Source organism: Calliphora vicina, chromosome 4 (genome assembly GCF_958450345.1).
Source record: "Calliphora vicina chromosome 4, idCalVici1.1, whole genome shotgun sequence".
Taxonomy (NCBI): Eukaryota; Metazoa; Arthropoda; class Insecta; order Diptera; family Calliphoridae; genus Calliphora; species Calliphora vicina.
The window spans coordinates 56,786,449-56,812,899 of NC_088783.1; the positions used below are offsets into that span (position 1 = coordinate 56,786,449).

At 28.9% G+C, this 26,451-nt stretch overlaps 1 protein-coding gene across 1 annotated transcript in view; it reads right to left on the reverse strand.

Annotated features, from left to right (window-relative positions):
• Positions 1–11,143, reverse strand: part of ec (echinus) — a 236,796-nt gene extending 225,653 nt beyond the window's left edge. Inside the window, exon 1 of the mRNA XM_065506896.1 lies at positions 10,918–11,143. The gene's annotated coding sequence lies outside the window, so the exon portion shown is untranslated. The remainder of the gene's footprint in view (positions 1–10,917) is intronic.
• Between the last annotated feature and the right edge of the window lie 15,308 nt (positions 11,144–26,451).

A 26,451-nucleotide genomic window follows, 5' to 3' on the forward strand; every position in this document is an offset into this window, starting at 1 on the left:
ATAAATTTGAGAAAACTTTCGGGTAATCGTAAAATCGGGTAAAACTAGCAATTATAAAATTTTGCAAAAAGATCGAATAATCGAATCGAAGCTAAATCGAACTAAATACCTTTGAAAACCAATGCAAAGATATGAATATTTTTAAATTTTATTAAAATTTTTCAATTTCGAACATCAAAAATTTAATATCGAATTATAAAAATAATCAAAAAGTTAGTTTAATTTCTATTTTTTTATCTCTCTAAACATAAAAATAAAAAAAATTTGAATTTTTCTTAAAAATTTTCAATTTCGAAATTGAAAAACTCAAGAAATTAACCAAATATAAATAAAATTTTATAGATTTCATGTTCAGTAGGAGTTTAATATGCAATTTTAGACATTTTCGAAAATTCGAACTTAATTTCGAATTTTCGAACATCAACTAAAAACTTCATTTTTAGCATATACTTCTGAAAACCAATGCAAAACTGAGAATATTTTTAAATTTTATTAAAATTTTTCTATTTCGAACATCAAAAATTTAATATCGAATTATAAAAAAAATCAAAAAATTAGTTTAATTTCGATTTTTTTATCTCTCTCAACATAAAAATTAAAAATTATGAATTTTTCTTAAAAATTTTCAATTTCGAAATTGGAAAACTCAAGAAATTAACCAAATATAAACAAAATTTTATAGATTTCATGTTCAGTGGGCATTCAAAATCACATTTTTGACATCTTCGAAAATTCGAAATTAAGTTCGAATTTTCAACTAAAAACTTAATTTTCAATATATACATTTGAAAACCAATGCAAAACTGAGAATATTTTTAAATTTTCTTTAAAATTTTCAAATTCGAACATCAAAAATTTAATTTCGAATTGTAAAAATAATCAAAAAGTAAGTTTTTTTAAACAAATTTTAAAACTAAATACCAGTATTTTGAATATTTGTACAATAATTTCGATTATTTCTTTTTTATTTCAATTTAGAACTTGAAAATTGTCAAAATTTTATTTTGAATTGAATCTTTACTTCCCCCTTCTTCATTTAAAGCATTGTTATTATCAAAACCAAACATAATAAATCTCATTAACTCTCAAGTAATTAAAGTTAGAAACAAAACCAAAAAACAAAGACAGCTTTTAACCAGTTTTAATTGTCAAACATGGTAACATTATATGAAAATTACAAAAAAAAATAATAAAATAATAATTCCAAAACACTTGAGTTTCAAATTTCAATGTCAAAATCTCAATACGTACTCGAAAACAAAATACACAACACATGCCACTTAAACAAAAAAACGCAACAAAATAAAACATGAAGCAAAACAAAACTGACAATGACTTGAAACAAATTGAAAAAAAAAAATCTGCAAAAAATTTACTGAATATCTTCGTTTGAAATGAAAATGTGTACATTTTTACAATTCAATATGTAAGTGTAGCTGGTATTTAAGTACTACTCATATTAAATTTAAAACAGATACAAAAAAAAACAATGCGAAAGTAAAAGATAATATATGTAGGTAAGTAAGTATGAGATACAAGATACAAATATGAATATGAGTACACGCAGTTGGTGTTAAGCGTACTCAAACTCATACTGTGTTGTGAAAGTCAATCTATAAAATTTCAATTATTTACTTGCATGTACAATACGTTTTATAAGTAGTCAAGGTTTTCATTTTCGGACATGTAACACACAACCGAAATTGTTTAATTTAAAACATATTGAATTACAAATGATATATTGGTATTTTAAATAGTTATGGCAATATCTAAAATCAATTTTGAACAGATAGTTTTCATTTTAGAAATTAGTCAGCAAAACATATGAGTTTTAAAAGGAAAATATACTGTAGTTTGATGTTATTTTAAAAAAAATCATGAATGATTTACTATTAATAACAGATTTTTGGAAAATTATAAAATTTTGCAAAAAAAAAATAATCGAATAATCGATTAAATTATAAAATTTGCATAAAAATAATCCAATAGTTGATTAAATTATTCGAATAATCGTGTAACCAGTTCAAATTTGGTTTTTTCAATCAATTTGAGAAAACAATTTGCAATATTTTATAAAATTTTTAAAAAATTTACAAAAAAAAAAATAATTGAATAATCGATTAAGCTTAAAAAAGAAATTAAAATAAAAAACAAAAATTTGTTTATTTTAACCGATTCGAATAAATACAAATAATCGATTAAGCATGTAAAAAGAAATTAAAATTAAAAATATTTTTTCTGTTTTAAGAAAAAAAATTATACGAATAATCGATGACGGCTTCGAATAAATTCAAATAAACCATAAAAAATTTGTCTTTTTCACTAAATTCGAGAAAACTTTTGCAATAAATTATACAATTTTTAAACTATCGAATAATCGGATCTAATAAAAAAATTATTCGAATAATCGATTAAAAATAAATATAAAGAAACCTCAAAAAAATCTGTATTTTCTAATCAATTTCATAAAACTATTTAAAGTTTTACGAAAAAATTATAAATTTTTACCAACATTTGCAATATATAAAAAATAATCGGGTACCCAGTTCGAATAAATACAAATAACCTTATAATCGATTAAACGATTAATCATTTAAAAAGGAATTATAATTAAAAAAAATATTTTTCAAATCGGTTTTAAGAAAAATATTATTCGATTAATCGAGTACCGGTTCGAATAAATTCAAATAAACCACAAAAAATTTGGATTTTTCAATAAATTTGAGAAAACTTTTGCAATAAATTATACAATTTTTAAACGATCGAATAATCGGATCTAATAAAAAAATTATTCGAATAATCGATTAAAAACAAATATAAAGAAACCTCAAAAAAAATTAGTGTTTTCTAATAAATTTTATGAAACTATTTAAAATTTTACAAAAAAATTATAAAATTTTACCAAAATTAGCAAAATATAAAAAAGTAATCGGGTAACCGGTTCGAATAAATACAAATAACCTAATAATCGATTAATCATTTAAAAAGAAATTATAATTAAAAAAAAAATATTTTTCAAATCGGTTTTAGAAAAAAAATTATTCGAATAATCGATTAATCGAGTACCGGTTCGAATAAATTCAAGAAAACCATAAAAAATTTGGCTTTTTAAATAAATCTGAGAAAACTTTTGCAATAAATAATAAAATTTTTGCAAAAAAAACGTTCGAAAAAATTTATTCGAATAATCGTTTAAAAATAAATATAAAGAAACCTCAAAAAAATCTGTATTTTCTAATAAATTTCATAAAACTATTTAAAATTTTTTCGAAAAAATTATAAAATTTTACCAACATTTGCAAAATATAAAAAAATAATCGGATAACCGGTTCGAAAAAATACAAATAACCCAATAATCGATTAAGCATTTAAAAAGAAATTAAAATTTAGAAAATATTTTTCAAATCGGTTTTAAGAAAAAAATTATTCGAATAATCGATTAAACGAGTACCGGTTCGAATAAATTCAAATAAACCATAAAAAATTTGGCTTTTTCAATAAATTTTAGAAAACGTTTGCAATAAATTATAAAATTTTTAAACGTTCGAATATTCGAATCTAAGAAAATAATTATTCGAATAATCGAGTAAAAATAAATATAAAGAAACCTCAAAAAAATATGTTTTTTCTAATAAATTGCATAAAACTATTTAAAATTTTAAGAAAAAATTATTAAATTTTACCAACATTTGCAAAATATTAAAAAAATAATCGAGTAACCGGTTCGAATAAATACAAATAACCATATAATCGATTAAGCATTCAAAAAGAAAGTAAAATTTAAAAAAATATTTTTCAAATTGGTTTTAAGAATAAAATTATTCGAATAATCGATTAATCGAGTACCGGTTCGAATAAATTCAAATAAAAAAAACTTTTGCAATAAATAATAATCTAAGAAAATAATTATTCGAATAATCGAGTAAAAATTAATATATAAATAAACCTCAAAAAATCGGTATTTTCTAATAAATTTCATAAAACTATTTAAAATTTTACGAAGAAATTATAAAATTTTAACAACATTTGCAAAATATTAAAAAAATAATCGAGTAACTTGTTCGAATAAATACAAATAACCTAATAATCAATTAAGCATTTAAAAAGAAAGTAAAATTTAAAAAATATTTTTCAAATCTGTTTTAAGAAAAAAAATTATTCGATTAATCGATTAATCGAGTACCGGTTCGAATAAATTCAAATAAACCACAAAAAATTTGGATTTTTCAATAAATCTGAGAAAACTTTTGCAATAAATTATACAATTTTTAAACGATCGAATAATCGGATCTAAGAAAAAAATTATTCCAATAATCGATTAAAAATAAATATAAAGAAACCTCAAAAAAAGCTGTGTTTTCTAATAAATTTCATAAAACTATTTAAAATTTTACGAAAAAATTATAAAATTTTACCAACATTTGCAAAATATAAAAAAATAATCGGATAACCGGTTCGAATAAATAAAAATAACCTTATGATCGATTAAGCATTTGAAAAAAAATTAAATTTAAAAAATATTTTTCAAATCGGTTTTAAGACAAAAATTATTCGAATAATCGATTAATCGAGTACCGGTTCGAATAAATTCAAATTAACCACAAGCAATTTGAGAAAACTTTTGCAATAAATTATAAAATTTAAAAAAACGATCGAATAATGTAAGAAAAAAAATATTCGAATAATCGTTTAAAAATAAATATAAAGAAACCTCAAAAAAATATGTTTTTTCTAATAAATTGCATAAAACTATTTAAAATTTTACGAAAAAATAATTAAATTTTACCAACATTTGCAAAATATAAAAAAAATAATCGGGTAACCGGTTCGAATAAATACAAATAAATACAGTAATCGATTAAGCATTTAAAAAGAAATTAAAATTTAAAAAAAATATTTCTCAAATCTGTTTTAAGAAAAAAATTATTCGAATAATCGAGTACCGGTTCGAATAAATTCAAACAAACCACAAAAAATTTGGCTTTATCAATAAATTTGAGAAAACTTTTGCAATAAATTATAAAATTTAAAAAAAAAAACGATCGAATAATCGAATAATGTAACAAAATAATTATTCGAATAATCGAGTAAAAATAAATATAAAGAAACCTCAAAAAAAATCGGTATTTTCTAATAAATTTCATAAAACTATTTAAAATATTGCAAAAAAAAAATATTTTTCAAATCTGTTTAAGAAAAATATTATTCGAATAATCGAGTACCGGTTCGAATAAATTCAAATAAACCATAAAAAATTTGGCATTTTCACTAAATTTGAGAAAACTTTTGCAATAAATTATAAAATTTTTGCGAAAAAATAATCAGATCTAATAAAAAAATTATTCGAATAATCGTTTAAAAATAAATATAAAGAAACCTCAAAAAAATATGTTTTTTCTAATAAATTGAATAAAACTATTTAAATTTTACGAACAAATGATTAAATTTTACCAACATTTGCAAAATATAAAAAAATAATCGGGTAACCGGTTCGAATAAATACAAATAAATACAGTTATCGATTAAGCATTTAAAAAGAAATTAAAATTTAAAAAAAATATTTCTCAAATCTGTTTTAAGAAAAAAATTATTCGAATAATCGAGTACCGGTTCGAATAAATTCAAACAAACCACAAAAAATTTGGCTTTATCAATAAATTTGAGAAAACTTTTGCAATAAATTATAAAATTAAAAAAAAAAAACGATCGAATAATCGAATAATGTAACAAAATAATTATTCGAATAATCGAGTAAAAATAAATATAAAGAAACCTCAAAAAAAATCGGTATTTTCTAATAAATTTCATAAAACTATTTAAAATATTGCAAATATTGCAAAAAAAAACAATCGAATAATCGATTAAATTATAAAATTTGCATAAAAATAATCGAATATTCGATTAAATTATTCGAATAATATTGGCTTTGGCTTTTTCAATAAATTTGAAAAAAAAACTATTTGCAACATATAAAATTTTTTAAAAATTTTCCAAAAAAAAATAATCGAATAATCGATTAAAAAGAAATTAAAATTGTTGTAGTGTATAATAACAAACAAAAATTTTTTAAATTTTTCAAATTTCTTTAAACAAAAAATTATTCGAATAATCGAGTAACCGTTTCGAATAAATACAGATAGCCCAATAAACGATTATGCATTTAAAAAGAAAGTAAAATTTAAAAAAATATTTTTCAAATCGGTTTTAAGAAAAAAATTATTCGAATAATCGATTAATCGAGTACCGGTTCGAATAAATTCAAATAAACCACAAAAAATTTGGCTTTTTCAATATATTATAAAATATTTGAAAAAAAAAAAAACGATCGAATAATGTAAGAAAAAAATTATTCGAATAATCGAGTAAAAATAAATATAAAGAAACCTCAAAAAAATCTGTATTTTTAATAAATTTCATAAAAATGTTTAAAATTTTACGAAAAAAATCATAAAATTTAATTTTAATTTTAGTCTCGACATGTTCTCTTTATGCTGACCACTGCTTTAAACAGTGTTGAAAAACTTTCCTTTATTATTATTATTAAATTGTGATTAAAAAAAAATTACTATATTTTTGTTTTAAACCAACCCAACACACCCAACATAAAATCTTCCAATACATCATGATTATGTCCATAAATAAACTCACATGCAAGACGTCCAAGACTGAATGACTGTCAGACTATCATTTGGTTTAAAAAAAAAAAACAAGCAGTGAGTAACGCACATTGTCCCCAATAATTGACTACCGCAACCACTTTTCAGCATTAATGCGGCACAACAGTCAATTTTTACTTTAAGTTTTTTTTGTTTGAATTTTTCCAGACACTATGCGTTTTTCCACTAAAAACAACCTGTTGCAAACAGAAACATGAAAAAGTTAAGGCGAGAAAATACTGCTGAAAAATACTCAAACAAAAATGATTTTCACCAGTTGTTCAAAATCAGCCATACTAGACAAAAACTTGATAAAGACTTTAAAACCCAGGGTTTCTGAAATCTTAAGTTTAATACACTAAATATCCATTTCCATTTTATAAGTTAGAGAAACTCTGCTAGTATTTATTTAGTTTCAAAAACCAAAATGGTTTAAAAGCAAGAAACTTGTCAATTTAATGCGTAAAATAGAAGTTTTGTCATATTGGGTTTGGTTACAGCTTTTTTTGTCACCACCACTTAAAAACCCCTCTGGGGGAAAATCATATTATCAGGACTGCATTTCAGTTTTTGATTTTATGTTTTGATTTTAAAATTTGTCATTTGAAAAAGCTGTTCCTAGTTTCAGTGCAAAAATTAAGTTGATTTAAACTGCTTATCTGTAATTGGATATTTTCTTTCGTATAAACCAAAGTCAAAATATGATATTGTTTTGAAAGCTTAAGATTTATTTTATATTTATTTGGTGGCACTAATTAATGATTAGAGAAATTTAAGCCAAAGATAAAAATCAAAATAAACAAGGATGACAAAATTCGCTGCAAATTATATTTATTGAATCACGATAAATCTTAATAAATTTTAGTATAAAGTTTTACAGTTTTAGTTATTAAATAATAAACATTTCAATCACTACTACATACCCCCTGCATTACACAGAAGCAGTCTAGTAATGACTTGTTTATTATGAGACATACAAATACTTATTTTTGTTAAATTTTTCTAATTAAAGCGAAAAGTTTCCAAATTTAGAGGCATTTTAAAACAAGTAAGATTCCTATATTCGGATGTGCCGAATCTTATATTAGAGTATATAAATAATATTTTTGGTGAAAAAAAAATTTTGGTGAAAAAAACTTTTTGTGAAAAAATTTTAAAAAAAATCAAGGTAGTCTTGAACTATAGCGGATGTATATCAATCATGTATTAAAGTTATCTGGGGGCTTCGGAAAGTTTCAACAGACAGACGGATATGACAATATCGCCTCCGATATCTATTAACTTTAACACTTTAAAGAAGCGTTTGGGAAGTTTTTCCTCATCCACATTATAGTCCAGACTGTGCACCGCCCGACTACTACAGCTCTTGGAACTACTGATTTACTTTAAAGATTTTCGGAAAATATATTTTCTTAAAAAAGCATTATATGAAAAGACGTACAAATTTGTCAAAGGGGTCAAGGTTTGTGGAACTTCTGACGAGTAAATAAAGGCCTTTTATATAAGTATTTGATACTGTTGAAAACATTACGACTTGAGGATTGATATTTTAGTAAAATTAAATAATTTTATAAAATTTTGGGATTTCATTTACCTTAAAAATTGAAAAATATAATATGGTGATTTTCCACGAATAAAAACATAAAATTTGAATTAATGTGAAATTTTAATAATTAAAGATAACATAACAAAATTTGGAACCAATATTGACTCAAATGTCCTTAAATCAATGGCATTAGAATTTTTAAGATTTTTTATTTCTAAATACCGAAATTCCTAAAACGGGGAAAATGTGTTCCAAAATTGAGTTTTTTTAGAAAAGTGCCTTCTGTCACGTTATTTACCGCGTGATAGAAAAACCACTTAGTAAGTATTTAAGAAACATATGGAGTTATACAAATATGGAGCTTTTTCGTGGATCTGTGCTTTGCCTTTTTAGAATTTTTTACTCAAACCGAATTTAATTTTTTTTTAAATTGGCCAAGTTTGGATAGGTCTGGGGGGTGATATGTCCGCTTAAGTGAGCCAAGTTTTTCGTTACACGCTTTTGCATTATGTTGTCTTTCCAGATCATATAAAAATTCTATATAGTCCCGAAGAAAATTTTTTTCTACAAAAGAAAAAATATATGGGTTTTTTGGAAAAAAAATACGGCCCTATTTACAAGTTCCAACTTTGGATGCGTATAACTTATTATAGGGAACAGATAACTGTTAGCAAGTTTCTTTTATTTTATTTAGAATTTTATCGCCAATATAGCTGATATTTTAAAAATAAATTTCGACCCTCCGTAGGCCCGCCATATCTAAAAAACCATAAAAAGATCGAGTAAAATTAAAAAAAATAAATCAATAAACCTGAATATCTCTTAAACTAATAGAGATAAACTACACTTGTAAGCGTATTTTTTGTAGACCTTCTCAAGGACTATTTATATTTTTAATTTCAGCTCATTCGGATCATAAATGGATTTTTGGCGATTTTTTTAAAAAAATTGAGACCCAAGGTGACCAACATTGAGGGGCTACGCACTGGTCCCCATTATCGCCAATAAGCTTAACAAACGTAAATCAATTCAAAAACACCTCAGCTCAAACCATGTGAAACGATATATCCAATAATTCCCAAGATATCGAATTATTTCCAAAAAAAAGTTTCTAAACCACTGTGATCATAACCGATCATAACCGCCTATTTTCCTGAAAACAATACGAATGTCATCGAAATAGGAATCAAAAATTGCGATCAATAGCTAATGAAAGCTCATAACATGCTATTATTATTCCCGCCACTGATTTTCAGTTAAAATGATATATGTGATGCTCTATTCAACTAACGAATAATAATCGGAGTGATTTTGAGCCGGGTGTCTGTTTTAACGGGTCATTGCACGATAGCCATTAGGTGGCACGATTTGTATGGAGGATCAAAAAGTAAAAAATCGTATAGCAGAAACGCAATCTACGCAATATTCTAAGAAAGTTTCCCCAAGAAACCATAGGTCTAAAATCAAATCCTATCTTGCGCATTTCGTCTTTTGTCCAATAAAAAAAACCATTAAAAAACAAGTAAGAGAGCTATATTCGGCTGTGCCAAATCTTATATACCCTTCACCAAATTATACTTTAAAATAAATTTTTTTAAATATTTTTATTTAACATTTTTTTTTTTAAATTTTTTTTTTTTAATTTTTTTTCCAAATTTTTAAAAAAAAATTTTTTTTGGAAAAAAAATTGATGAAAAAAAAATTCGGGTTAAAAAATATTTTTCCCGATTTTGACCCATTGTAGGTCCAACTTACCAACTTATCGTTGTAATGGACTTTGAAATATCTATCATAGATAATCCAGATATAGACCAAAAATAGGTAAAAAATCGAGGTTGTCCCGGTTTTTTGCTCATATCTCCGTTATTTATGGACCGATTTTGCTGATTTTAAATAGCAAACTTCTCGAAAGCATGTCTGGTAGAATTATTGAAGATTTGGATCCCGAAGATATCTGGGGTCGCCAGAAATTTGATTTCAACAGACAGACATACAGACGGACATGGCTTAATCGACTCCGCTATCTATAAGGATCCAGAATATATATACTTAATAGGGTCGGAAATGAAAAATGTAGAAATTACAAACGGAATGACAAACTTATATATACCCTTCTCACGAAGGTGAAGGGTATAAAAATTTATATTGAAATATCATTGGATAAAAGACGAAATGCGCGAGATAGGATTTGATTTTAGACCTATGGTTTCTTGGGGAAATTTTCTTAGAATTTTCCATACAATGCGTTTCTGCTATACGATTTTTCGTGAAAAAAATCGACCCATCCTAATGGCCATATATACGTCGTTGCAAAGGACTTTGAAATTTCCATCATTAGATATCCATATTGTCTATATTAATGACTTAGTAATCCAGATATAGATACAAAATTTACAAAAAATCGAGGTAGTCCTGGTTTTTTCCTTATATCACAGCCATTTGTGGATCGATTTTCTCGACTTTAAATAGCAACCGAACCGGGTCTATAGCGGATATATTGATGTTTGAATCGTGTATGTAATACCGACGAGAAAGAGCACACAATGCAGCATGTTATACGTTAACAGGAGTGACACAGATTGTACAATATTTAACACTCTCCCAGAAAACCCTGTCTTGATCTGATAATAAAATCTTTGACAAGTAATAATACCTTATCAAAATGAAGGCCTAACGACTCCAACCAACAGCTTAAATTATTTGTCTTCAACTCACCTGGTATTTTCTAGAACATAAATAAATAATCCACTTTTCAAGATGATAATGATGATGATGATGAATGAAGTTTTGCTGGTTGAATCCTTAAAAACCCAACAACGAAGAAACCACAAAAAACAAACAGGGGTTGACAGGATGTAACAGGTTAATTGAGGTGCTAAGCAAACAGAGACAGACAACAGCAATAAATGTCAATTGTCAACAGGATGAATAAAACGTAAAAACACGCACAAAGTAAAATTTCAAAAAACACTTAATTTTTTTTATTGCAAATTTATGGTTTTTAATTAATTTTAAACAAAACTAATTAATGATTTAATTTCAAATAATTTTTTTGTTACACTTAATAATTTATTTAAGTATTGCAAATTAACTTCCTTATGTTTACAATCAATATTAAATTTTTGTATTGTACCTAATTAAATATTTTAAGGTTATTTTGGTTTATTTTTATTTATTTTTTTTCATTGAAATAAAACAATGATATTGTAAGTATTTTTATATTTTTCTTAACACTTCCTTAGTTAAATTACTTTTTGTTACAAATTTTTCTTTTATGTATAAAATTTAATTATTTTTCTTTTAATTCACACGCTTTCACTTTATTGTTTTACCACTTTTTTTGGAGGGGTTTTTTTTTTAAATGTTTAACAACATTTAAAATTAAAACAAACATTAATTATTTAAATCACTTCTTTTACGGCAGCTCTAATCATTTCATATTTTTGTTTTGTAAACTGCATTCGTAAACAAAATAACAATGACGTATTGTTGTTGTTATTATTATTAAAAAAAATAAATTTTTTTGGTTGCTCTCTTTTTGAAAACTAAAACTGGTTGTTTGTTGTTGCTGTTTTTATTATTTTAATACCTCTATAAATTTGTTTAATAGCTTCCAAATTAAAATATTTTCATAAATTTCGTTTCTTTTTCTTCTTTATTTCAATATTTCTTTATTAATTTTTATTCATTTACCACAAAATTCCAATTGCGTATCAATAGAAAGTTATGTTTAGCTGTCGTTGTTGTTTTTAGTATTTCTCTCTCTACACACAAACACACACACTTTCTCACATTAAATAATTTACGTTTTTTTTTTGATACTTCGTTTAATGTTTACAATTCTTCTTCGTTAATAACAAAACGAAACCCGAGTAACATCAAAAAAACCGCTAAATTCACACACACACACTTTAATATTTTAAATAATACGAATCGTTAAATAATTGAAAAATAAAATTCGTTAAAACTCCCGTTCGTATAATATGTACGTTCTATGCCGTTGCACGTTTGGGCATGAAATGTAAACAATTCAAATAACATTGAATGAAAACAAACACTGTTCTGGTTTGGCTAGTTTAACAGACAAGACGATCTCTCTCTCTTGGTTGATTCGATTAATGTTAACAAGTGCTAACAGTGGAGTCTTAAACAGAGTGTTAATAACAGTGCTTAAAGGCACTGTTAACTCTTACTAAAGGTGAATTTAATAGGGGTTTACATTCTGTAACAATGAAACTATTGTAAAAACTGTTACTAGTGGCGTTAGAATTTTTAAAATAAACTTTTTGAAAAAGTGCAATTTCCACCCTGTATGACCTTTGGATTTCTTGTTACATAATGAGCCGATCATTCAAAGAGAATTCGCCAGCTGCGACAATAGTCACTGAAAGTTAGACCAAATTTATTGGTTGATTGTCTAATGACACCTTAACTCTGTCATCAGCCTCGAAATATCGAATTGTGATTAATATGTTGAATACTGCGTCTCTAATTATGTTTTTATCAAGATTATCAGCTCTAAAGAATCCACTATTAATTGTGAAGAGCAGTATAATGACGAGATATTTAAAGATATAAGATCAAAACCTGTGTAATGTCAGTTAAACGGTCTGTTAATGCAGGTTCCTCATAGTCGATTTGAATAAGTAGACTTGTGTTTGGAGTTGTCTGATAAAACCAAGGTGCCAAAATCACATTCATCTACTGCTATATTGGCAGCCGTAGCAAAAAACCACCCCTTGCATGGTTTTTGTGGAGTGGTTAGTTTACTAACCATCGTGGCGGTTGGCATTAAAAATAATTGTGATAAAAATGTTCTTATATATAAATTTTTTTGAAATCGAATAATTTTGACAAAATTTTCTGACCAAAACAAACGAAATACATAGCAAAGTAACACTGAATTCAATGAACAATAAACACTCTGTGCTTTTGTTTATTGAATGCGTGATTTTCAAATTAATATATTTATTTATCTAACCAGAACACCCTGACGGCAAAGTTTTGCAGAAAAAAACATATACGATGACTTCAAAAAATATAATTGTTCAGCAAAATGCCAATAGATGCCAATAAACTATGTTTTAAAGACTATAGAAAAGGTGGTTAGTAAAGTGACCACTAAACCGCAAAGACTTTAGGAACCAGCCGCATTTCAAAATTTTCTTATCAACATTGTTCACAGTAGCCGCTTTGAATCCTTGATCCTTTTCTTATGAATAATGTCAGAAACTCTCGGGGATCGTATAAAAAACAAAAATGTCGTAAATAATCACCAGGCTCATGCAATTTAATACGTTTCTGCAGCATAGCCATCCAATCTTTGCCACTTATATTTTCCATTTTCGACTTTTTTCAAGTCCTCTGAGTCATATTTTGTTTTAGCTTCTTCCTCTTTGGGTGTTTCTACAGATTTAGCTGGCTTCTCCATTTTCGAGAATCTACGTTTTGTTGCGACCTTTGTTGTATCTTTTTTAGGTGATTCCTTCTTTTTTCTTCTTTTTTTGGATGATTATATTTATCTAAGTGATCTGATAACATTCCTTAGGCATTTCTTTGACAAACTTTTCTTGAATATTTCACAATTGTCCACATTTCACAAAGTATACTGAGAGGCGAAGGTGGTTTCCGCAAATATCTCTGTCATATATAACGCCTAAATGACAATTAGATTCGCTCGAAAAATGCTGTAGGGATTCAATAGGAAGACGGCATGAGGACTCTGTTACTGAATGCACAGATTAGACGCCGACCCAGATGTTTAAATGAAACGACATATAAATATATTAGGCTCGGATCCAGATCAAAATCATTAGGAGTGAAATAAATTAAAATTTATTTTTCGGTTCCAAAAGTTGGTTTCCTTGACATGAAATCTCCCATATATGAATATATTAATGAATATTTTCTGTATATTTTAATTTCTTAACTGCTTATACAAGGTGGCGCAAAAGTAATCCTCCTATCAGAAAATGCTATAAATTTTACGATTGGCCCCTAATGTCAGTTCTATTTTGACATTTGTGTAGTAAACACATGCGAAATACATGTTAATAAACAATGTTACGATACACTGCTCCAGAACGCGGAATATTGCTGACTATTTATTTGACCTTAATCAGCACCAAGAGGAAGATGATTTTTCATCAAAAATAATCATGAGTAATGAGGACCATTTACATCTTAGCGGGTACGTAAATAAGCAAAATTTACGCTTCTGGTGCACTGAAAATCCGTGTGTAACCCACGAAGTGCCATTACATCCGCTCAAAGTCACTGTATGGTGTGCTGTTTTCGCTGTAGGAATCATCGGACCTTTTTTCTTCGAAGACGTCGCGGGCCAAACGGTTACTGTGAATGGTGAGCGCTACAGAGCAATGATCAACGAGTTCTTTTTGCCGCAACTTGATGAATTGGGTTTGGAAAACATGTTGTTCCAACAGGACGGTGCAACGGCAAACACTGCACGTGCCACAACCGATATGCTGAAGGATGCATTTCCCGGACACCTAATCTCCCGTTTTGGCGATTTGCACTGGCCAGCAAGACCGCCTGATTTGACCCCTCCAGACTTCTTTTTGTGGGGCTTTTTGAAGTCGCGGGTTTATGTCAACAAGCCTCAGACTCTTTCAGCTCTTAAAGACAATATCCGTCAAGAATGTGAGGACCGGAAGTTTTGGCCAAAGTGATGGAAAATGCCATAAAAAGGGCTCAAATGAAAATCAACTGTGGCGGCGGCCATTTCCATGACATCATATTCTCGACTTGATGTAAAAAAAAATTAAAAGACCAAATAAAAATAATCCACAAGAAGAATCAAAATTTTTCATTTTTTTTTTAATTACAGCCAAAAAACATCGGAAGTTTACTTTTGCGCCACCTTGTACTTACATTGTTACATTTATTTTCCATTTAATAAAACATATCATACAATTTGTAAGTTTGTATCTCTGCTAAACGTTAATAAGACTTTTAACATTGAACTTCATTATGTAATTTTATTTATCGCTGTTAAATTTTAAAATTATGTTAAGAATTATCTTACCAGCCCTGTTAACTAGAGCACTAATTAAAAGAAAATATAAAAAATAAAGTAATTTACGAAAATGTTCTCTTTTTATTAAGTTAAAAGTTAATCCAATAGGAAATTCTTTAATTTAGTGATCTAGTCCTAACTAAAATCTTTGGTGAAAAAAATCTATGCAGCCATGGTTTTTTGCTTATCCACTCCTCAATCTATAACGATCTGTAACTTTATTGGGACGCTAATGAAAAATGTAGAAATTACAAGCGGAGTGACAAACTTATAATTATATAGCCTTGACACTCATGGTTAATATCTTTCTTGTGTTTCTATAGGAAGACATCACGTAACTGACTATTTTTATTTTACAATGTACATATCGAAAGTTCAGTAAAATAGCCCTCATCTATGGTATGAATTTTATAACAAATATATTTTTGTTTGCTCTTTATTTGCTATAAGTTATTTGGTTAGTAATTCTACATTTCTGACAGGTACTCGGTTTTTATAAAACAGTTTCAGAATATTATGTCACTGGTCACCACATTAGTATTTTATGAAATATTTTTAATTTTTAATAGGCTTCCATCCCGAGAAATAATACTAAATTCAGGCAAAAATCTGTAAAGTTTTTCGAATAAGCAGTTTTCATAGCCATTCGACTTCGTTTTCAAAGAAATATACTGTTATTTTTTAACCCTTTCAAAACGTTTGTTTATTTCCTTTAAATAAACCGTATACTTTTGATTGCAAATAAAAGCCGTTTAGTAGTTTTTACTTGTAACACGAATTTACTTGTAAAACACAACACACTTTAAGGCACTCAGTTGATGTTTATTCAAATAGCGTCTCTGATAAACTGATTGTTCTTTAACTGTCAAAATTCGAATATTCTAGATCTTACTAATACTTACGAGATCTGTGGTGTACTTTCTACAATGTTCTTTAACTGAATATTCGAATTCGAATACAGCGTTGCCAACTTACGATCAAATCAACTGAAAGCTTTTATTTAATAATGCCCACATATATGTTACAGTTTGCTATTACAGCACTGTTATTCAAATCAGCCCTTAAAATCGTTATATTTGAATTCAAGTACAATTTCGTAACAATACAATACTTCTGGTTGTCCAATGTATTTAAGGTTTTATCAAATCGTATATTTAATCGGTCAAAATTTAATAATAATTTTTTTAAATAATTTTATATATGGAATAAATACTTAATTCGTTGCGAAAGAGATATTTTTCAAATTTCTTTAAATAATAATTATAATAATAATATAATAATAATTACTTTAAGCACTTAAAATTTCAATTCGTAATAAGTTGACTTACATTTTTGGTACACAAAGAAAACTGTTTTGAATAACTATTTTGGATAAGAACTGATAAACGAATAATCGAATGATTCGGTCTTATAAACCAAAATTTTCTGTAGTTTCGGAAAATTTTTCGTTGGTTCAAAAAACTTCGATTATTTCAATCTTAATTCATCTTTGTCGACTGACTTTCTGAAGCTAGAAATTGGAATAGAAAAAGAACCGTAATTTTTAATGAAATTTGAGAGAAATATTTCCTGCCCCAAAGATAATATTTTATACGAAATTAACCCTTCGACCATTTTTTTTATTACAAAATTTCCAATTGGGTTTTTATTTTCATTGGTTTATTTTAAAGTAAACAAATTTATGGAATTCGATCATTCACACAAACTCGCATATCCAGTTACACACATTAATATTTGCAAATATGGCCGCCATGTTTGTTTACGAATTTCTCAAACAAAAGAAACACTGAAAGAGAAGAGAATTTAATTGATGAAATAATTCTGATATGCTCTGGAATTTTCTTAACATGATTATTTATGTTTTAACATAAAAAACTTGAATATAAAAATGTAACAACAGCATAACGTTAATTTAACAGCATGTTTTCTATATACAATATATAAAAATGAATGTGTGTATGTGTATGTATGACGGCTAAACGTAGTATGTTACTGTGTATCTGGAACAAAAATCCATGAATTAGGCTACGAATTGCTCCCTCGTCAGACCTATTCTCCGGATTTAGCTTCAAGTGACCTAAAGAAATGGTTCGGCGGAAAGATATTTGACTCCAACGATGAAATCATCTCACAAACAAATGATGATATCGACAAATCTTATTTTTTGAAAGGGATAAAGGGAGAAACGTAGGACAAAGTGTTTACAGCTCGAAGGAGTCTATGTTGATAAATAAAAGAATTTTTAATCCAAAATCCTATGTTTCATTATGCCTCGTATATAGACAAACACTTTATGATTATTCTAGTTTATTTAACGTATTCATGAGTTGGTAAGGGCAGTTCCGAGAGGACGTTAATAGGTGTCATGAACCGATGGATTTCAGCCTAAGGCCAAAGCAGAAATTTCAACACGTTATCTCTAAAATTGCAACATACTTGATAATATTTGGGAATTTGAGATCTTAATCCGAAATATATGAAAAACTAGTTCCTAGTAAAATTGCCAATGATGAAAATCTTTGTTTAACATTACAAATAATTGTTTATTTGAGATTTTTTCTTTAATATTTCTATTTATATGTATAAATGATTTTTTTAAAAACTTTTTCATGAAAATTAATTTATTCGAGTATTCGATTATTCGAATAATTTTTTATTCTAAACTGAAAAATTTTATTCATTCGAATAAAAATATTTTTTTCTCGATTATTCAAATAATTTTTATTCGAATGACAAAATTGTTTTTATTCTAAATCGAAAAATTTTAGAATAAAAAGTTATTGTCATTCGAATAAATATTATTCGAATAATCGAGGGAAAAAAATATTTTTATTCGAATGAAAAAAATAATTTCAGTTTAGATTTAAAAATTATTGTCATTCGAATAAAAATTATTCGAATAATCGAGGAAATTTTTTTTTATTCGAATGAAAACAAAATTTCAGTTTAGAGTAAAAAGTGATTGTCATTCGAATAAAAATTATTTGAATAATCGAGAAAAAATTATTTTTATTCGAATGAATAAAATTTTTCAGTTTAGAATAAAAAATTATTCGAACTCGAATAAATTAATTTTCATGAAAAAGTTTTTAAAAAAAATCGTTTACATTTAAATAAAAACAATTGTTTCTTTCACGATTATTCGAATAATTTTTATTCGAATGACAAAATTTTTTTATTCTAAATCGAAAAATTTTATTCCTACGAATGAAAATTATTTTTTTCACGATTATTCGAATAATATTTATTGAAATCAAAACAATTACTAATTGAAAAATTTGTTTCCCATTTGGTAATTTCTACTGAATATTCATTTCATATTCCTGTAGTATTCGCCTAAATAATCATTCGCCTTCGTTATCTAATAACTGTTCTCTAGATGGCAAAAATCTAATCATATCTAACCTACTCTTCATTAGCTCTGTCACTTTTAAAAATAGTTCCGAGTTTTCTGCCTTAAAACTAAGATTTGCATTTAGAAATAAATTCGTAAATAAGTAATAATTTTTCTTTGAAATTCATTTTTTCAAAATCATCCACAATAATCTTGAATAAACAGAGTGAGTGCATGCTTTATTTTCATTAATCTAATTTTCGTCTAAAGTTTAACACACACATTAATTAAGAACACTAGGCCTCCGCCAATCGCCGCCACATTCCCCACTAAAGCTGATGTAGAAAACTAAGTTGAACTAAATTTTCCTTCAATTTTCACAGTTTATGGCAGCTCGTAGTAATAGACGCAGACTGAAAGACAGACAGAGAAACACAAACAAACGAGTTATGACACAATTTGAAATTGTTTTAATATTTTCAGTTGTTTATATTCTTGTTGCCACACTAAATTATTAAATTAAGCTAAAATAACTTTTTCTAGAGCAGCTTGAAGAAATGCTTGTTGTTAGTTAGGCTTTTGCAAATATTTTCCCATAGACCTCAAACAATTTGGAGTATGTTCTTTTGAATGAACTAGTTAATTCTAAAGTATTGAATTAAATCATTAAATAATCAGCTACAAAGAGAATATGTTCTGTATTTAAATTAATAATTGCAGCCTTATCCCTAATATTAATATAATAATTTATATACCAAAATATATAAATAAAATTGAATTAATTTTATTATATCTTTCTCCTGCCTCTTTAACTTAAAAATGCATTAAATTTCAGTAATATTTCCTCTAAAACATTTAGCAGTCACACCCATTTGTAGTAAAATAAAATAAATAATTCCTCAAGTAGAGCAAAAACTATGTGCAACACCAACCTAACTCCATACATATGAAAACAACTTAAGTGAAAATAAAATAAAAAATAATAATTTCATGTAAATTGAACGCATAACAATTTTAAAATAAAGCAAGTAAGAGAGACATATTCGGATGTGCCGAATCTTATATACCCTTCACCAAATTATACTTCAAAATAAAAATTTTAAATATTTTTTTAAAAATTAAAAATTTTTTTTATTCCAAAGTAGTTTTTTAATTTTTTGGAAAAAAAATTTTTTCGAATTGTTTTTTTAAATTGTTTTAAATTTTTTTTTAAAATAGTTTTTTTAATTTTTAAAAAAAAAATTTTTGAGAAAAAGAATTTATGAAAAAAAAATTCGGGTTAAAAAATATTTTTCCCGATTTTAACCCATTGTAGGTCCAACTTGCTATGGCCTTATATACATCGTTGCAATGGACTTTGAAATATCTATCATTATATATCCATATTGTCTATATTAATGACTTAAGGTAGGGTCCCACCTCTAGTAATCCAGATATAGATCAAAAATAGGGCAACAATTGAGGTTGTCCCGGTTTTTTCCTTATATCTCAGCCATTTCTGGACCGATTTTGTTGATTTTGAAAAGGAAACTTCTCGAAAGCATGTCTGGCAGAACTATTGGAAATTTGGATTCCGAAGATATCTGGGGTCTTCAGGAAATTGATTTCAACAGACAGACGGACATGGCTTAATCGACTCCGCTATCTATAACGATCCAGAATATATATACTCTATAGGGTCGGAAAATTATATTGTAGAAATTACAAACGGAATGAAAAACTTATATATACCCTTCTCACGAGGCACAATGGTATCTTGGGAACTATTGGAGATATTGTTACGATATTGTTATTGGGTGTTTTCGAGTTGATTTACGTTTGTTCAGCTTCCAGAGCGCCAGTGCGTAGCCCCTCAAATTTGGTCACCTCGGGTCTCAAATTTATTAAAAAAAATCGCCAAAAATCCATTTATGACACGAATGAACTGAAATTGTGAATGTAAATGGCCCTTGAGAAGTTCTACAAAAAAATACGCTTACAAGTGTAGGTATCTCTATTAGTTGAAGAGATATTCAGGTTTATTGATTTCTTTTTTTTAATTTTGCTCGATCTTTTTATGGTTTTTTAGATATGGCGGACCTACGGAGGGTCGAAATTTATTTTTAAAATATCAGCTATGTATTTTGGCGATAAAATTTTAAATATAATAAAAACAACTTGCTAACAGTTATATGTTCCCTATAAAAAGTTATACGCATCCAAAGTTGGAACTTGTAAAAAGGACCGCATTTTTTACGTTTTTCCCCAAAAAAGCCCATATATTTTTTCTTTTGTAGAAAAAAAATTTCTTCGGGACTATAGATAATTTTTATATGATCCGGAAAGATAACTTAATGCAAAAGCGTGTAAAGAAAAATTTGGCTCACTTAAGCGGACATACCACTCCCCAGTCCTATCCAAACTTGGCCAATTTTAAAAGAAAAATTTCGGTTTGAGTAAAAAAAGTCTAAAAAGACAAAGCACCGATCCACGAAAAAGCTTCATATTTGTATAACCCCATATGTTTTTTAAATACGTACTAAGTAGTCTAAATAGTTTTTAACTGGTATTGCAACAAGTGGCCGAGCGTTGTCATAATGGAATATTACGATTTCATTCTGGACGTTTTTCGGTCAATACTCACTTCAATCGAATCAATCGCATTCGGTATAGGTTCCCTGTGATGGTTTCACCAGTTTTAAGCAGCTTATAATAGATTGGACCCTTTTGGTCCCACCAAATACAGAGCACTACCTTAGCGCCATGAATATTTGGCTTTGGTGGTGATTCGGCTGGTTGGCGGAACTTCACATATGATCTCTTACGCTTCGGGTTATCGTATTGGATCTCTTTTTCATCGCAAATAATGATTCGTTGCAGAAATGATTTTCTTTTATAGCGTTCAAACATCATTTCGGACATGCAAAATCGTCTTTCAAGGTCTCTCGTCTTCAATTCGTATGTTACCCAATTTCCCAACTTTTAGATGAATCCTACTGCTCACAAACGTTTTGAAATTGCTGCTTAGGTAACTACCAATGATTTAACAAGCTCTTGTTGAGTTTTACAACAATCTTCATGTAGTAATGCCTCAATTCTTGATCTTCAAACTTTGTTGGTTAGCGTGAGACGATCTTTGCTCTCCTTGTCAAAATCATAACTTCTGAACCGCAAAAAATATCTCTTGAACGTTAAAACCGATGGAAAACATGAAGTTCACAAAACTTGCACTGTTCATTTTCAACATTGCCTAAAATAAATTGGTGATGCCTTAAACCACAATGACTGGTAAATAATCCAGTAAGTATTCTCAAATAGGCCTTCCTGAGCGATAGCAATGGTTGAGATCTACGTTTGGATAGAGTAATGAACCGTTTAGAGTGGATAAGTTCTGGTGAATGATCCGAAATCGTTAAAATTCCGATTCATTCCCAGAACTAAAACGTTCCATAACAACACCAGACCTCACTTCATATGATGATTAGGCTCTAAGAGCAGCCTGGCTATCCTGTATAACAAATATCCTAGTATTCCTTAATATCTTTCTTAAACATTCATTAGAGTTTATAAGGATGGTGAAAATCTCCACCTGAAATATTGAGAGAAATGTATCCATTGGGATACCCCTGTGAAAATTGGTCCCATAAATACCAGCCTATTTATGGGAACTATTAGGCTGTTTGGAACCATCGGTAAACCATAATTGATAGTCATTATTCCAGCATAATATCAGATTTATCCTCTCACCCCTTTCAGGTATAAGGACCCTAAACTTCCTATGTAACACCAAAGTTGATGATAGTATGATACTGCAATACTAGGATCATTCCCGAAGATGCCTAGAATACGCCTTTGCCCAACCAGATCAGCATTACACAGGATATTCCCGGTAATCTGGATGCTTCCTCCACTATCAATATATGTAAGGGTAGGATGTTTAGGATTGCACCCACAGCATGAGTGTGGCAGGTCCTCATGGACCCAGTAATAGAGACGATCAACATTATCAAGTAATGATCTTGCAGTCATTTGTTCCATTTTATTCCACCATGTTATTATTGACCTTATAACTATAATAAAAGACCAGTAAATCCTTTTCGGTTTTAACCCTCACGTTTTACCAAAAAGTCACTGACAGGCATATATTGCCCTAGTAGCTTATTTGATAGTGTTGGATAAGTGACAATTCCAACTGAGGGTCCTATCAAGTGTAACTCCTCCTTATACAAGGTGGCGCAAAAGTAATCCTCCTATCAGAAAATGCTATAAATTTTGTCAGTTCTGTTTTGAAATTTGTGTAGTAAACACATGCGAAATACATGTTAATAAACAATGTTACGCTACACTGCTCCAGAACGCTGAATAATGCTGACTATTTATTTGACCAATAATTGGTCGGTGACTTTGGCACAACGTGAATCAAAAATAATCATGAGTGATGAGGCCCATTTCCATCTTAGCGGGTACGTAAATAAGCAAAATTTACGCTTCTGGGGCACTGAAAATCCGCGTGTAACCCACGAAGAGCCATTACACCCGGTCAAAGTCACTGTATGGTGTGCTGTTTTCGCTGGAGGAGTCATCGGACCTTTTTTCTTCGAAGACGTCGCGGGCCGAACGGTTACTGTTAATGGTGAGCGCTACAGAGCAATGAACAACAAGTTCTTTTTGCCGCAACTTGATGAATTGGGATTGGAAAAAATGTGGTTCCAACAGGACGGTGCAACGGCACACTCTGCACGTGCCACAACCGATATGGTGAAGGATGCATTTCCCGAGCGCCTAATCTCCCTTTTGGCGATTTGCACTGGCCAGCAAGATCGCCTGATTTGACCGCACCAGACTTCTTTTTGTGGGGCTTTTTGAAGTCGCGGGTTTATGTCAACAAGGCTCAGACTCTTTGCAGCTCTTAAAGACAATATCCGTCAAGAATGTGAGGACCTATCGCCGGAAGTTTTTGCCAAAGTGATGGAAAATGCCATAAAAAGGGCTGAAATGACATCATATTCTCGACTTGATGTAAAAAAATTAAAAGACCAAATAAAAATAATCCACAAGAAGAATCAAAGTTTTTCATTTTTTTTAATTACAGCCAAAAAACATCGGAAGTTTACTTTTGCGCCACCTTGTAAAACCCTATAGACGAGCCATTCAATGTAGGCTCTATGAGTCTAATAACTCTACGTTTGGTAAATGGTACAAGAATTGTCTTTGCTGGGTTGATAATCATCCCAATTTCCAAGCACCACTTGGTGGTTATATTCAAGGCAGTCTGCATCCTATCCGATATCTTTACGTCATCCCACCCAGTATCAGAAATTACTAAATCGTCGGCATAACCATATGTGCGGAATCCTAAGTTGTTAAGTGTTTCCAGTAGTTCACAGACACATTACAAACGATATGACAAACTCAATATAACCCCCATCTTTTTGGTAGTAAGTATAACAAATAGTTAACAAATATGTATCACTACAAGTACTAAATAATTGTCAAGGAATAAATTTAAGGCGTTTAAATTTATGCTAAAGTATTCTTTTGTTATTATCAAACTTGCATGAACTAATGTTACACTTATCTACCTACGATTGGGATTTATTTATATTTAAAAGCTTGCCAAGATCCTTTGGCAACAATTTTAAGAAATCCATGCAGTCTTATTCTCTCGCTTAAATAAAGAAAACCTGACAACACTTTCAATTCTCTTCATACATTAGGTCAAATGTTAAGTTAGGTGCAGTTGAGGGACATAAGCCATTTCTATATGTAGTGATCTCTTAAGGAGATATTTTTGTGTCCGTTTACAATAGATTGGATTTAAAATAGATGGCGTGCCATACGAATTGAAGCCGAGAGACTTCAATCATTACTTGTGATGAGAAATGGATCCATTACAATAACCCGAAGTGTAAGAGATCGTGTCTGAAGCTCGGCCAACCAGCCGAATCGACACCAAATATCCATGGCGCTAAGGTAATGCTCTGTATTTGGTGCGACCAAATAGGTCCTATCTATTATGAGCAGCTGAAATCTGACCAGACCATCACAGGGAACCTGTACCGAACGCAACATAATCGTTTGATTAATATGCGGCCAGACATGAAACTGTAATATTCCATAATAACAACGATTGGCTACATGTTGAAATATCTGTTAAAAACTATTAAGAATGATGTGGTTGGGAAGGTTTGCCTCAAATCGCCTTATAGTCCAGACCTTGCCCTGTCCGACTACTATTTATTATGATCGATGCAGAACGCTATCTTCACTTTGGAATAGAGTATCCGATATTGGCTTGATTCGTTCATGGTCTCAAAACATTACCAGTTCTTTACGCCCGGATTACATATGTTGTCATAAAGATGGGAAAAGGTCATAGCTAACAATAGCCAATACTTTGAATAAATTTATGTTGTCAGCCAATTCTGCTATCTTGGTAGCATTATATCTACGTAGGAGAGATCGGGTGAGGACATCGTATATAGCTTCCAGAAGGCAAGTTAAACATTTGGCCGCCTAATGAATATTTGGAAATCAACCTCTTTATCTCTGCGTACGAAAATTGCAATCTTCAAGGCCTTCGGCTGTGAAACTTGTAACGCTGCCGCTTGTGATATACGAAAAATGCAAATATTCGTGAACCACTGTCTTCGCAAGATCATACGTATATTCTGGCCGAGAACCATAGCCAACAAATGCTATCGGTTGAAACGAAAATGGCGTTGAATCGGGCATATCCTTAGAAGGCTGACTATTGACATCACTAGAATTGCCATAGACTGGAACCGAAGAAGGGGACGCCCAGCTCATACATGGAGAAGACAGATTGAGGCCGAAGTAAATATCAGTGGCAAGAGCTGGGGAGAATTAAAGACATTGGCCCAAAATAGAGAGAGGTTCAAACAAGTTATTGAGTTCCTTGTAGGAACGGAACGACGGTATCATATTTAATTTCGAAAACAATTGTAAAACCGAAAACGACACTCTAGGTTAGACGTGTTCCAGAATGATGGTAATCTTCCAGCGTTTCTGCATTTTGTAGGATAGACCAATTCCGACTAAATAGTTCAGCTAAACAGAGAAAACATATTCGTGATAGTAACCGACAATTGTTGACAATCGAATCTTAGTGACCGAATTTTACAGTTGTGACTACAAAATTTTAACAAAAGTTGGGTTACTTCAACCGAAATTCTTCTTTATCAACTGGCTTTCTGTTGATAGAATCTATGTGTGCAACCGAATCATTCGATTGGCAATAAATAATGAATCTGTTTTCTCTGTGTAGTTTCCGATATGCTCATCATTTATGTTCATATTTAAACATTGAGAATATCAATACATTAAACGATCCTTGTCTGACTTGGTTTCGAGATTATCTCAAGATAGTCGCGAATGGAGTAAGAGTTTATTCCATCTAATATTGTAAAATGTTGCGAGATTTAACACTATCGTTCCTTACAGTTTTAAATACCTTCTGTAATCATCATGATCTCAGCCTGGGAAACAGTATTATAATCCGGGAAATGAAGGTATTCATCTGCATTTTAACGATCTATTTAAGCACTCTTACACTTCTGGTAATATGGAAGCTCAAAGGTCACAAATACATTTCACTATATTTTGATTACATATTTATTAGTTATGAAGTTTCCTTCTAGGTTATTAAACTTTACTTCCCCTTCTTTTGAAGCAATCTAATACAGTATTCTATTTAATTTTTTATCAATGAGAACTTCAATCTTCTTTGTCATATTCATGTCTTAAAGAATTTCTTAATAAATTAATACATTTTCTATGATTTTTTTTTAATAAATTAATGATCTGCATGTGATATTTAATATCATCAATCTTGATTTGGAATAAAAAAAAATCTAAAAACAGTAGTTACATTCCTTTC